The sequence below is a fragment of the Dendropsophus ebraccatus genome, chromosome 6, assembly GCF_027789765.1.
Source record: "Dendropsophus ebraccatus isolate aDenEbr1 chromosome 6, aDenEbr1.pat, whole genome shotgun sequence".
Taxonomy (NCBI): domain Eukaryota; kingdom Metazoa; phylum Chordata; class Amphibia; order Anura; family Hylidae; genus Dendropsophus; species Dendropsophus ebraccatus.
The window spans coordinates 149,619,783-149,634,377 of record NC_091459.1 but is presented as its reverse complement, the minus strand read 5'-3'; the positions used below and the strand labels follow the sequence as shown (position 1 = coordinate 149,634,377).

At 44.5% G+C, this 14,595-nt stretch overlaps 1 protein-coding gene across 2 annotated transcripts in view; it reads right to left on the bottom strand.

Moving 5' to 3' along the window:
- Positions 1-13,531, bottom strand: part of MAPRE3 (microtubule associated protein RP/EB family member 3) — a 70,608-nt gene extending 57,077 nt beyond the window's left edge. For both annotated transcript variants that reach the window (XM_069973249.1, XM_069973250.1), the window contains exon 1: positions 13,408-13,531. The gene's annotated coding sequence lies outside the window, so the exon portion shown is untranslated. The remainder of the gene's footprint in view (positions 1-13,407) is intronic.
- Positions 13,532-14,595: the final 1,064 nt, after the last annotated feature.

Here is a 14,595-nt window from a genome sequence, read left to right as displayed (position 1 = left end):
ATCTACATCTCCTCCATAACATCTACATCTCCTCTATAACATCTACATCTCCTCTATAACATCTACATCTCCTCCATAACATCTACATCTCCTCCATAACATCTACAGCTCCTCCATAACATCTACATCTACATCTCCTCCATAACATCTACATCTCCTCCATAACATCTCCATCTCCTCCATAACATCTCCATCTCCTCCATAACATCTACATCTCCTCCATAACATCTACAGCTCCTCCATAACATCTACATCTCCTCCATAACATCAACATCTCCTCCATAACATCTACATCTCCTCCATAACATCAACATCTTCTCCATAACATCTACATCTCCTCCATAACATCAACATCCTCTCCATAACACCTACAGCTCCTCCATAACATCAACATCTCCTCCATAACTTCGTCAGCTCCTCCATAACATCTACAGCTCCTCCATAACATCCTTATCTCCTCCATAACATCTACAGCTTCTCCATAACATCTACATCTCCTCCATAACATCTACAGCTCCTCCATAACATCTACATCTCCTCCATAACATCCACATCTCCTCCATAACATCTACAGCTCCTCCATAACATCTACATGATTAGAAAACCCTTGTGCAATCATGTTCACACAACTGAAAACAGTCTAGCTCGTTACAGAAGCTACAAAACTGACCTTCCTTTGAGCAGATTGTGTTTCTGGAGCATCACATTTGTGGGGTCAATTAAACGCTCAAAATGGCCAGAAAAAGAGAACTTTCATCTGAAACTCGACAATCTATTCTTGTTCTTAGAAATGAAGGCTATTCCATGCGAGAAATTGCTAAGAAATTGAAGATTTCCTACAACGGTGTGTACTACTCCCTTCAGAGGACAGCACAAACAGGCTCTAACCAGAGTAGAAAAAGAAGTGGGAGGCCGCGTTGCACAACTAAGCAAGAAGAGAAGCACATTAGAGTCTCTAGTGTGAGAAACAGACGCCTCACAGGTCCCCAACTGGCATCTTCATTACATAGTACCCGCAAAACACCAGTGTCACCATCTACAGGGAAGAGGCGGCTGCCGGATTTTGGGCTTCAGGGCAGAGTGGCAAAGAAAAAGCCATATCTGAGACTGGCCAATAAAAGAAAAAGATTAAGATGGGCAAAAGAACACAGAGATTGGACAGAGGAAGACTGGAAAAAAGGGTTGTGGACGATGGATGAATCCAAGTTTGAGGTGTTTGGATGACAAAGAAGAAGGTTTGTGAGACACAGAAGAAATGAGAAGATGCTGGAAGAATGCCTGACGCCATCTGTTATACATGGTGGAGGTCATGTGATGGTCTGGGGTTGGTGCTGGTAAGGTGGGAGATTTGTACAGGGTAAAAGGGATTGTGAATAAGGAAGGCCATCACTCTGCACCGCCATGCCATACCCAGTGGGCAGCGCTTGGTTGGAGCCAATTTCATCCTACAACAGGACAATGACCCTAAACACCTCCAAATTGTGCAAGAACTATTTCCAGCAGAAGCAGCAGCTGGTATTCTATCATAGGTAATGGAGTGGCCAGCACAGTCACCAGATCACCACCCCATTGTGGGAGCAGCTGGACCGTATGGTACGCCAGAAGTGCCCATCCAACCAATCTAACTTGTGGGAGCTGCTTCTAGAAGCGTGGGGGGCAATTTCTCCAGCTTACCCCAACAGATTAATAGCTAGAATGCCAAAGGTGGGCAATGCTGGAATTGCTGCAAGAGGAGGATTCTGGGACGGAAGCAAAGTGTGATGGAAGAACAATGTTATTTCACATACAAATCAGTATTTCTAACCTTGTCAATGTCTTGGCTCTATTTTCTATTCATTTCACAACGTATGGGGGTGAAGAAGTGTGACTACATGGAAAACACTAAATTGTTTGGGTGACCCCACACTTTACAACGGTAGTGTACATACATCAGGGTGACCCCAAACTTTATAACGGTAGTGTACATACATCAGGGTGACCCCAAACTTTATAACGGTAGTGTACATACATCAGGGTGACCCCAAACTTTATAACGCTAGTGTGTACATACATCAGGGTGACCCCAAACTTTATAACGGTAGTGTACATACATCAGGGTGACCCCAAACTTTATAACGGTAGTGTACATACATCAGGGTGACCCCAAACTTTATACCGGTAGTGTGTATATATACATCTGCTCCAGAACATGTCATGTGGCGCCTAGCTATGTTCATTGTGTCCCCATAGCAGTGAGGGTCGGGACATTAGAGCTTCTGAGCAGCGTCTTCCATGTTCCCGCTCTGTATTGTACACTGATGTGTTTTCCATTTAAGTCGATGGTGGTGTTGAGTGAATGAACTTCCACATTCTCTGAACCTGAACAATCGGCATTTGTCTCCCAGCGGCTGGAGAAGTTGGATAACCCCTATAGAGTCCTGGGAAACATGGATATACATGCCGGTATCCAACCCCTCCAGCCACCGGGAGTCAAATGCCGAGCATCCGGGTTCAGAGAACGTTGCAGCTCAACAAGTTCCATTAACGCAAGTCGGTGACTGAAAAGCGCTCTCTATAGAGGGTACAAAACGGTGTCACCCAGCTCTCCCTGACCCTGAATGGCACATGTCCCCGAGGACCGTCACGATATTGGGGCAGGATAATAGTTTACCAGGGCGGCCATGATAAATATATAGGAAGGAACAGAGCTAGTCCATGCTGCTGACCCCATAGGGTTACACAGTCACCTAGATGGCGCTATACTGGGACACCCTGAACCTTAGGGGTCTCCTACACAGAACGATTATTGACAAAAGATCAGTAAATTGTTAGAAGTGCCCCCCCCCCCCCTTTCTGGATGAGGACATCCCTGAATTCTGCCGTTTTCACACCGTACTTTATTATAGATTTTTTTGGTGCTTGGTCCAGTAAAAATGTTTTTTATTATTGGTGTATTGTGCCACCTGGGCGGGGCTTCATAGCCGCAGCACCTGGCCACGCCCCATATTGGCTCCATAGGCCCACCCCTCGTGATGTCATCGCCATCTAGACCCCACCACCTCAGCGGCCAGTGGCGCTGTGAAACCCCGCCCAGGTGACACAATTCACCAATAATAAAAAGCATTTTTTACTGGACCAAGAAATCTATAATAAAGTAAGGAGAAAAATGCTTCAGAGCTGCGCAGAGACGTCCTCATCCAGAAAGGGGGGGTCACTGTAAGTGATGATCCTGTGGTGTAACCCCAACCCTGAGGAGGAGACCTGGCTCTGTGTGCAGTCACCTTGGATACCCTGGGTCATGTGATCACAATTCAAAGAGCAGTATTACGGTTGCCATGGACACAGCAGACCTGTGAGGTAGAGGGGCGGAGCCATTCACCAGACTATGAGGTAAGTGACCATCATATACAGGGAGGGGCCAGAGGTAAGTGACCATTATATACAGGGAGGAGCCTGAGGTAAGTGACCATTATATACAGGGAGGAGCCTGAGGTAAGTGACCATTATATACAGGGAGGAGCCTGAGGTAAGTGACCATTATATACAGGGAGGAGCCTGAGGTAAGTGACCATTATATACAGGGAGGAGCCTGAGGTAAGTGACCATCATATACAGGGAGGAGCCTGAGGTAAGTGACCATCATATACAGGGAGGGGCCTGAGGTAAGTGACCATCATATACAGGGAGGGGCCTGAGGTAAGTGACCATCATATACAGGGAGGAGCCAGAGGTAAGTGACTGTTATATAAAAGGAGGAACCTGAGGTAAGTGACCATCATATACAGGGAGGAGCCTGAGGTAAGTGACCATCATATACAGGGAGGGGCCTGAGGTAAGTGACCATCATATACAGGGAGGGGCCTGAGGTAAGTGACCATCATATACAGGGAGGAGCCAGAGGTAAGTGACTGTTATATAAAGGGAGGAACCTGAGGTAAGTGACTGTCAATTACTATGTGAGAGAGATAACGGATATTATCCAGTGATACAGGTGTATTATTATCTCTATATTATACAGCTATGTTATTATCTCTTAATTACTATATGTATACATATCTATAAGGATCTCCGGTATTATCCAGTGATATATATACAGTGGTACCTTGGTTTAAGAGTAACTTGGTTTAAGAGCGTTTTGGTTTAAGAGCTCACATTTTTTCAAAATTGTGACTTGGTTTAAGAGCATTGCTTTGGTTTAAGAGCTCCCTGTACTGGGTGGGAGCGCAAGTGGGGGAGGGGCATGGTCTGCATAGCGGGGTCTACAGCACTGTACTCTGACCTAGGAAGTCTCCCTCACCTTCCAAATCATAGCAGATCCACTTCAGGCTGGGGCTTACATCAGGGGACAGGACTATGGAGGTAATCTCTCCATAGCTGTAACCCTTCTCTCCCCGGACAGAGAGTGCTGCATGTATGTGCCCACATCTGTCCTGCTCATTCCTTCCTGCTCCCTGTAGTCTGTCAGTCCTGATTGGTCCATGCTGAACACACACCCTTTCCCCATTACTGTCATGTGACCACACAGACCTCTGACAGCAGCCCTGCTTCTCTATTCTAGCCTATTGTACTACGCTACTGCATTATGGGGATCTGCAGTTTCATCCTGTATTTACAAACTGCTGCTGTTTTTCAGGTTTATGATCTTACTATACATTATACTCCACATGCTGATTGCTATACTGTACAGTAACCTATAATATCACATATTCAGCTTCTGCTGTGTTATCAGGGTTATACAGTTACTATACATTATATACCACATGCTGCTATACTGTACAGTAACTTATATATCACATATCCAGCTGCAGTGTTATCAGGGTTATACAGTTACTATACATTATACACCACATGCTGCTATACTGTACAGTAACTTATATATCACATATCCAGCTGCAGTGTTATCAGGGTTATACAGTTACTATACATTATATACCACATGCTGATTGCTATACTGTACAGTAACTTATATATCACATATCCAGCTTCTGCTGTGTTATCAGGGTTATACAGTTACTATACATTATATACCACATGCTGCTATACTGTACAGTAACTTATATATCACATATCCAGCTGCTGTGTTATCAGGGATATACAGTTACTATACATTATATACCACATGCTGCTATACTGTACATTAACTTATATATCACATATCCAGCTGCTGCAGTGTTATCAGGGTTATACAGTTACTATACATTATACACCACATGCTGATTGCTATACTGTACAGTAACTTATATATCACATATCCAGCTGCTGCAGTGTTATCAGGGTTATACAGTTACTATACATTATATACCACATGCTGCTATACTGTACAGTAACTTATATATCACATATCCAGCTGCAGTGTTATCAGGGTTATACAGTTACTATACATTATACACCACATGCTGCTATACTGTACAGTAACATATCACATATCCAGCTGCTGCTGTGTTATCAGGGTTATACAGTTACTATACATTATATACCACATGCTGCTATACTGTACAGTAACTTATATATCACATATCCAGCTGCTGTGTTATCAGGGTTATACAGTTACTATACATTATACACCACATGCTGATTGCTATACTGTACAGTAACTTATATATCACATATCCAGCTGCTGTGTTATCAGGGTTATACAGTTACTATACATTATACACCACATGCTGATATACTGTACAGTAACTTATATATCACATATCCAGCTGCTGTGTTATCAGGGTTATACAGTTACTATACATTATACACCACATGCTGCTATACTGTACAGTAACTTATATATCACATATCCAGCTGCTGCAGTGTTATCAGGGTTATACAGTTACTATACATTATACTCCACATGCTGATTGCTATACTGTACAGTAACTTATATATCACATATCCAGCTGCTGCAGTGTTATCAGGGTTATACAGTTACTATACATTATACTCCACATGCTGCTATACTGTACAGTAACTTATATATCACATATCCAGCTGCTGTGTTATCAGGGTTATACAGTTACTATACATTATATACCACATGCTGCTATACTGTACAGTAACTTATATATCACATATCCAGCTGCTGTGTTATCAGGGTTATACAGTTACTATACATTATATACCACATGCTGCTATACTGTACAGTAACTTATATATCACATATCCAGCTGCTGTGTTATCAGGGTTATACAGTTACTATACATTATACTCCACATGCTGATTGCTATACTGTACAGTAACTTATATATCACATATCCAGCTGCTGCTGTGTTATCAGGGTTATACAGTTACTATACATTATATACCACATGCTGATTGCTATACTGTACAATATCTTAACTTATAATATCACATATTCAGCTGTTTTTCATTGATTGTTTTTTTTTTTTTTACATGTTATTCAGAATATTAAATCATTACTTTTGGGTTGTGGAACCAATTGTCTGCATTTCAATGATTTCCTATGGGAAAATTTGCTTTGGTTTAAGAGTGGATTTGGATTACAAGCGCCGTCCCGGAACGAATTATGCTCGTAATCCAAGGCACCACTGTATGTTATTATCTCTCTGTTACTATACATATACAGTATATATAAGGATCTCCGGTATTATCCAGTGTTATTATCTCTATATTACCGTGTATTATATGTGAGGGGGATATCAGATAGTATATAGGTAACCGCCATCCTTTCCTAAGCTATGTCCCCTCTAATAAATGCCCCTCCCCCACAGTGTTGTGTCCCCCGGGTTTTCCTCCTCAGCAGGTGATACAGAATTTCCATAATTGATTGTGTGATCATTGATCGCTCGCTTTAGTGATATCCCGTAAGATTGCTGCCTCATCGCCTCGGCGTATACCAATAGATATATGGATCCGCTCTGGGTTGTACGCTGTCTCTTTAATTATGGGACAGGTCACAGCCCGGCTCTACACCTATAATAATTATTAGGATTAGTTGTCTGCAGAATTATTCGCCCTGGCCATGCTTCCTGCTATTGATGGATACATATTACTGCTCCACCAGTGATTGATGATCTATCGATCAGTATTTTACCACACAGGATCCAGATCTCCTGCCGGGGTTTATTATAGACAATTATAACCTTTTATTACAGGCTACTTAGACTTGTGCAATAATTTCTCTTTTTTTATAGATAGATCATTAAAGGAAAAATTAAAGTAGTCAATGCAAGTCTATGTGTCTCCATGGATACAGACTACAAACATACCCAATGTAGTCAGATCCTGCAGTCACACTCCCTTCTATCTATTCCATACTTCTTACTAAGAAGTATGGAATCAGGTTGTGTAGTGACAGTGTGTGTATCAGATTGTGTAGTAACAGTGTATGTATCAGGTTGTGTAGTGACAGTGTATGTATCAGGTTGTGCTGTGTAGTGACAGTGTATGTATCAGGTTGTGTAGTGACAGTGTATGTATCAGGTTGTGCTGTGTAGTGACAGTGTATGTATCAGGTTGTGTAGTGACAGTGTATGTATCAGGTTGTGTAGTAACAGTGTATGTATCAGGTTGTGTACTAACAGTGTATGTATCAGGTTGTGTAGTGACAGTGTATGTATCAGGTTGTGTAGTGACAGTGTATGTATCAGGTTGTGTAGTGACAGTGTATGTATCAGTGTATATACATATAGCAGGGTGTGCAGTGTATATACATATAGCAGGGTGTGCAGTCACAGTGTATATACATATAGCAGGGTGTGCAGTGTATATACATATAGCAGGGTGTGCAGTGTATATACATATAGCAGGGTGTGCAGTCACAGTGTATATACATATAGCAGGGTGTACAGTGTATATACATATAGCAGGGTGTGCAGTGTATATACATATAGCAGGGTGTGCAGTGTATATACATATAGCAGGGTGTGCAGTGTATATACATATAGCAGGGTGTGCAGTGTATATACATATAGCAGGGTGTGCAGTGTATATACATATAGCAGGGTGTGCAGTGTATATACATATAGCAGGGTGTGCGGTGTATATACATATAGCAGGGTGTGCGGTGTATATACATATAGCAGGGTGTGCGGTGTATATACATATAGCAGGGTGTGCGGGGTATATACATATAGCAGGGTGTGCGGTGTATATACAAATAGCAGGGTGTGCGGTGTATATACATATAGCAGGGTGTGCGGTGTATATACATATAGCAGGGTGTGCGGTGTATATACATATAGCAGGGTGTGCGGTGTATATACATATAGCAGGGTGTGCGGTGTATATACATATAGCAGGGTGTGCGGTGTATATACATATAGCAGGGTGTGCGGTGTATATACATATAGCAGGGTGTGCGGTGTATATACATATAGCAGGGTGTGCGGTGTATATACATATAGCAGGGTGTGCGGTGTATATACATATAGCAGGGTGTGCGGTGTATATACATATAGCAGGGTGTGCGGTGTATATACATATAGCAGGGTGTGCAGTCACAGTGTATATACATATAGCAGGGTGTGCAGTGTATATACATATAGTAGGGTGTGCAGTGTATATACATATAGCAGGGTGTGCAGTGTATATACATATAGCAGGGTGTGCGGTGTATATACATATAGCAGGGTGTGCGGTGTATATACATATAGCAGGGTGTGCAGTCACAGTGTATATACATATAGCAGGGTGTGCGGTGTATATACATATAGCAGGGTGTGCAGTCACAGTGTATATACATATAGCAGGGTGTGCAGTGTATATACATATAGCAGGGTGTGCAGTGTATATACATATAGCAGGGTGTGCGGTGTATATACATATAGCAGGGTGTGCGGTGTATATACATATAGCAGGGTGTGCGGTGTATATACATATAGCAGGGTGTGCAGTGTATATACATATAGCAGGGTGTGCGGTGTATATACATATAGCAGGGTGTGCAGTGTATATACATATAGCAGGGTGTGCAGTGTATATACATATAGCAGGGTGTGCGGTGTATATACATATAGCAGGGTGTGCAGTGTATATACATATAGCAGGGTGTGCGGTGTATATACATATAGCAGGGTGTGCAGTGTATATACATATAGCAGGGTGTGCAGTGTATATACATATAGCAGGGTGTGCAGTGTATATACATATAGCAGGGTGTGCAGTGTATATACATATAGCAGGGTGTGCGGTGTATATACATATAGCAGGGTGTGCAGTGTATATACATATAGCAGGGTGTGCAGTGTATATACATATAGCAGGGTGTGCGGTGTATATACATATAGCAGGGTGTGCAGTGTATATACATATAGCAGGGTGTGCAGTGTATATACATATAGCAGGGTGTGCAGTGTATATACATATAGCAGGGTGTGCAGTGTATATACATATAGCAGGGTGTGCGGTGTATATACATATAGCAGGGTGTGCGGTGTATATACATATAGCAGGGTGTGCAGTGTATATACATATAGCAGGGTGTGCGGTGTATATACATATAGCAGGGTGTGCGGTGTATATACATATAGCAGGGTGTGCAGTGTATATACATATAGCAGGGTGTGCGGTGTATATACATATAGCAGGGTGTGCGGTGTATATACATATAGCAGGGTGTGCAGTGTATATACATATAGCAGGGTGTGCAGTGTATATACATATAGCAGGGTGTGCAGTCACAGTGTATATACATATAGCAGGGTGTGCAGTCACAGTGTATATACATATAGCAGGGTGTGCGGTGTATATACATATAGCAGGGTGTGCAGTGTATATACATATAGCAGGGTGTGCAGTGTATATACATATAGCAGGGTGTGCAGTGTATATACATATAGCAGGGTGTGCAGTGTATATACATATAGCAGGGTGTGCAGTGTATATACATATAGCAGGGTGTGCGGTGTATATACATATAGCAGGGTGTGCGGTGTATATACATATAGCAGGGTGTGCGGTGTATATACATATAGCAGGGTGTGCGGTGTATATACATATAGCAGGGTGTGCAGTGTATATACATATAGCAGGGTGTGCAGTCACAGTGTATATACATATAGCAGGGTGTGCGGTGTATATACATATAGCAGGGTGTGCGGTGTATATACATATAGCAGGGTGTGCGGTGTATATACATATAGCAGGGTGTGCAGTGTATATACATATAGCAGGGTGTGCGGTGTATATACATATAGCAGGGTGTGCAGGTGTATATACATATAGCAGGGTGTGCAGTGTATATACAATAAGCAGGGTGTGCAGTGTATATACATATAGCAGGGTGTGGCAGTGTATATACATATAGCAGGGGTGTGCGTGTATATACATATAGCAGGGTGTGCGGTGTATATACATATAGCAGGGTGTGCAGTGGTATATACATATAGCAGGGTGTGCAGTGTATATACATATAGCAGGGTGTGCGGTGTATATACATATAGCAGGGTGTGCGGTGTATATACATATAGCAGGGTGTGCGGTGTATATACATATAGCAGGGTGTGCGGTGTATATACATATAGCAGGGTGTGCGGTGTATATACATATAGCAGGGTGTGCGGTGTATAGACATATAGCAGGTGTGTGGCGGTGTATATACATATAGCAGGGTGTGCAGTGTATATACATATAGCAGGGTGTGCAGTCACAGTGTATATACATATAGCAGGGTGTGCAGTGTATATACATATAGCAGGGTGTGCGGTGTATATACATATAGCAGGGTGTGCGGTGTATATACATATAGCAGGGTGTGCGGTGTATATACATATAGCAGGGTGTGCGGTGTATAAACATATAGCAGGGTGTGCAGTGTATATACATATAGCAGGGTGTGCAGTGTATATACATATAGCAGGGTGTGCAGTGTATATACATATAGCAGGGTGTGCAGTGTATATACATATAGCAGGGTGTGCAGTGTATATACATATAGCAGGGTGTGCAGTGTATATACAAATAGCAGGGTGTGCGGTGTATATACATATAGCAGGGTGTGCGGTGTATATACATATAGCAGGGTGTGCGGTGTATATACATATAGCAGGGTGTGCGGTGTATATACATATAGCAGGGTGTGCGGTGTATATACATATAGCAGGGTGTGCGGTGTATATACATATAGCAGGGTGTGCAGTGTATATACATATAGCAGGGTGTGCAGTGTATATACATATAGCAGGGTGTGCAGTGTATATACATATAGCAGGGTGTGCAGTCACAGTGTATATACATATAGCAGGGTGTGCAGTCACAGTGTATATACATATAGCAGGGTGTGCAGTCACAGTGTATATACATATAGCAGGGTGTGCAGTCACAGTGTATATACATATAGCAGGGTGTGCGGTGTATATACATATAGCAGGGTGTGCAGTGTATATACATATAGCAGGGTGTGCGGTGTATATACATATAGCAGGGTGTGCGGTGTATATACATATAGCAGGGTGTGCAGTGTATATACATATAGCAGGGTGTAGCAGTGTATATACATATAGCAGGGTGTGGCGGTGTATATACATATAGCAGGTGTGCGGTGTATATACATATAGCAGGGTGTGCAGTGTATATACATATAGCAGGGTGTGCGGTGTATATACATATAGCAGGGTGTGCAGTGTATATACATATAGCAGGGGTGTGCAGTGTATATACATATAGCAGGGGTGTGCGGTGTATATACATATAGCAGGGTGTTGCGGTGTATATACATATAGCAGGTGTGCGGTGTATATACATATAGCAGGGTGTGCCGGTGTATATACATATAGCAGGGTGTGCGGTGTATATACATATAGCAGGGTGTGCGGTGTATATACATATAGCAGGGTGTGCAGTGTATATACATATAGCAGGGTGTGCAGTGTATATACATATAGCAGGTGTGCGGTGTATATACATATAGCAGGGTGTGCGGTGTATATACATATAGCAGGTGTGCGGTGTATATACATATAGCAGGGTGTGCAGTGTATATACATATAGCAGGGTGTGCGTGTATATACATATAGCAGGGTGTGCAGTGTATATACATATAGCAGGGTGTGCAGTGTATATACATATAGCAGGGTGTGCAGGTGTATATACAATAGCAGGGTGTGCGGTGTATATACATATAGCAGGGTGTGCGGTGGTATATACATATAGCAGGGTGTGCGGTGTATATACATATAGCAGGGTGTGCGGTGTATATACATATAGCAGGGTGTGCGGTGTATATACATATAGCAGGGTGTGCAGTGTATATACATATAGCAGGGGTGTGCGGTGTATATACATATAGCAGGGTGTGCGGTGTATATACATATAGCAGGGTGTGCAGTGTATATACATATAGCAGGGTGTGCGGTGTATATACATATAGCAGAGTGTGCGGTGTATATACATATAGCAGGGTGTGCGGTGTATATACATATAGCAGGGTGTGCAGTGTATATACATATAGCAGGGTGTGCAGTGTATATACATATAGCAGGGTGTGCGGTGTATATACATATAGCAGGGTGTGCGGTGTATATACATATAGCAGGGTGTGCAGTGTATATACATATAGCAGGGTGTGCAGTGTATATACATATAGCAGGGTGTGCAGTGTATATACATATAGCAGGGTGTGCAGTCACAGTGTATATACATATAGCAGGGTGTGCAGTCACAGTGTATATACATATAGCAGGGTGTGCAGTGTATATACATATAGCAGGGTGTGCAGTGTATATACATATAGCAGGGTGTGCAGTGTATATACATATAGCAGGGTGTGCAGTGTATATACATATAGCAGGGTGTGCAGTGTATATACATATAGCAGGGTGTGCAGTGTATATACATATAGCAGGGTGTGCGGTGTATATACATATAGCAGGGTGTGCGGTGTATATACATATAGCAGGGTGTGCGGTGTATATACATATAGCAGGGTGTGCGGTGTATATACATATAGCAGGGTGTGCAGTGTATATACATATAGCAGGGTGTGCGGTGTATATACATATAGCAGGGTGTGCAGTCACAGTGTATATACATATAGCAGGGTGTGCAGTGTATATACATATAGCAGGGTGTGCAGTGTATATACATATAGCAGGGTGTGCAGTGTATATACATATAGCAGGGTGTGCAGTGTATATACATATAGCAGGGTGTGCGGTGTATATACATATAGCAGGGTGTACAGTGTATATACATATAGCAGGGTGTGCGGTGTATATACATATAGCAGGGTGTGCAGTGTATATACATATAGCAGGGTGTGCAGTGTATATACATATAGCAGGGTGTGCGGTGTATATACATATAGCAGGGTGTGCGGTGTATATACATATAGCAGGGTGTGCAGTGTATATACATATAGCAGGGTGTGCGGTGTATATACATATAGCAGGGTGTGCAGTGTATATACATATAGCAGGGTGTGCGGTGTATACATCAGTATATATATATATATGTAGATGAGGTTGTCTCGGTCTCCGCACTCACCGCTCCCGGGATCACGCCTCCTCCATACACCCGGTCTCCGGGCTCCCGGTCCGCTACGTCCCTGTTCTCCGCCTGTCTCACCGGATCCCGGTAAGGCCGCCGCAATGTGCGGCTCCAACGCACAGAGAACTGCGCATGTGCGAGACCGGAGCCGAGACTGGAAAGGAGGGGGACGCTGGAGGAGAGGGGGGGGATGCTGGAGGAGAGGGGGGGGGATGCTGGAGGAGAGGGGGGGGGATGCTGGAGGAGAGGAGGGGGGGATGCTGGAGGAGAGGAGGGGGGATGCTGGAGGATAGAGGGGGGGATGCTGGAGGAGAGAGGGGGGGATGCTGGAGGAGAGGATGCTGGAGGAGAGAGGGGGGGATGTTGGAGGAGAGAGGGGGGATGCTGGAGGAGAGGGGGGGGGATGCTGGAGGATAGAGGGGGGGATGTTGGAGGAGAGAGGGGGGGATGCAGGAGAGAGGGGGGATGCTGGAGGAGAGAGGGGGGGATGCTGGAGGAGAGAGGGGGGGATGCTGGAGGATAGAGGGGGGGATGCTGGAGGAGAGAGGGGGGGATGCTGGAGGAGAGAGGGGGGGATGCAGGAGAGAGGGGGGGATGCTGGAGGAGAGAGGGGGGGATGCTGGAGGATAGAGGGGGGGATGCTGGAGGAGAGAGGGGGGGATGCTGGAGGAGAGGGGGGGGATGCTGGAGGAGAGGAGGGGGGGATGCTGGAGGATAGAGGGGGGGTGCTGGAGGAGAGAGGGGGGGATGCTGGAGGAGAGGGGGGGGGGGATGCTGGAGGAGAGGGGGGGTGCTGGAGGAGAGAAGGGGGGATGCTGGAGGAGAGGGGGGATGCTGGAGGAGAGGAGGGGGGGATGCTGGAGGATAGAGGGGGGGATGCTGGAGGAGAGAGGGGGGGATGCTGGAGGAGAGAGGGGGGGTGCTGGAGGAGAGGAGGGGGGGATGCTGGAGGATAGAGGGGGGGTGCTGGAGGAGAGAGGGGGGGATGCTGGAGGGGAGGGGGAATGCTGGAGGAGAGGGGGGGTGCTGGAGGAGAGAGGGGGGGGTGCTGGAGGAGAGGGGGGGATGCTGGAGGAGAGGAGGGGGGGATGCTGGAGGATAGAGGGGGGGATGCTGGAGGAGAGAGGGGGGGATGCTGGAGGAGAGAGGGGGGGTGCTGGAGGAGAGGGGGGGTGCTGGAGGAGA